General features: G+C 34.8%; 1 protein-coding gene across 2 annotated transcripts in view; it reads right to left on the minus strand.

The window, feature by feature from the left end:
* Positions 1 to 674: 674 nt before the first annotated feature.
* Positions 675 to 1,162, minus strand: part of LOC118426821 (calmodulin-beta-like) — a gene marked incomplete in the record, with an annotated part of 4,850 nt that continues 4,362 nt past the window's right edge. For both annotated transcript variants that reach the window (XM_035836356.1, XM_035836355.1), the window contains 1 exon segment: positions 675 to 1,162.

Genomic DNA, 1,162 nt, shown 5'->3' on the forward strand with positions numbered 1-1,162 from the left:
ATTCAGTTGTAGACTGAGGAAATAATAGATATTTGAGAAACCATGGTAAATTTATACTATGCCGGAGAGAGACGCCTTTGTACACTGATTGAGATCTAAACCTAAGATGGTACAATAGACTTTATGCATAAAATAAGGACAACGCACATTTTTTCTTTAAAACTCTACCAAATTCGTATTTTAAAGGCAACCTAAGCAATATTACAGCGTTAAAATTGGAAAAATTCTGAATAAGGCAATTACAGTTACATCATTATTTCATCATTTGAGCGGTTGAAAACGGCCAAGTGACAAAGCGCATGAATACATTCCTTATTATTGGAACTCCCAAAAATTAGGCCTTGATCAGAAAGCCTCGTGCGATTTGTTTATGCGCCGTTTTAGATGTCGATATTGTACAGATTGCCTTATCCAGATTATTTCCACTTTCAACGATCTAATAATGCCGATAGCATGATCATTTATTAAATTGAAAAAAAAAAATGTATGTGAAAAAGGAGGAATTTATGACTTCGTTTGGATAATATGTGCTGATCATCATAACAGCAATGATGTGGAATGGCTGTCATTTCGATGAAACGTCTTGATATTACGTAGTATATAATAATGCACAGTTTTCTTGGGACGGTATGGACGCCAGCTTACTAGACACAAGCATGGGCAAAACTCAGTGATGAATTTAGAAGCTTTATTAAGACACACATGCAAATAGATGCTAAGACGGAATTATTCTCCAATTAGAAATGTTCATATGCAGGTATTATAATACACATGGAGAGCAAAGTGCCAGTTGATAACAACCCTCGGATAAAATCGAAAGCTAGCATCTTATAGAATCAAAACTTCCCCCGTATTTCAAGACATCATGCTTGAAAAAAAATTGAGTGAAGCACTACGATGTGCATATGTAAATAGCAGTGAGTCGAAGTATTACGAAGTGGTTATATTTCTTTCCTAATTTGTTGGTGTTGAACATTAAGTTATTCATGATACTTTTACATTTTATTGTTAACGCTAATTGGTAAGTTGCCAGACCTAGTGTATTCATTGCACATCTGTAATGCTAACACATTACTAACACATTAGGTAGACGTGTTACAGCTGTTTTGGTAGAGAGAGATTTTGATTGGCCCTTTTATAACAAATTCGCTATACACCGCAT

This window comes from Branchiostoma floridae, chromosome 12, assembly GCF_000003815.2.
Source record: "Branchiostoma floridae strain S238N-H82 chromosome 12, Bfl_VNyyK, whole genome shotgun sequence".
NCBI lineage: Eukaryota > Metazoa > Chordata > Leptocardii > Amphioxiformes > Branchiostomatidae > Branchiostoma > Branchiostoma floridae.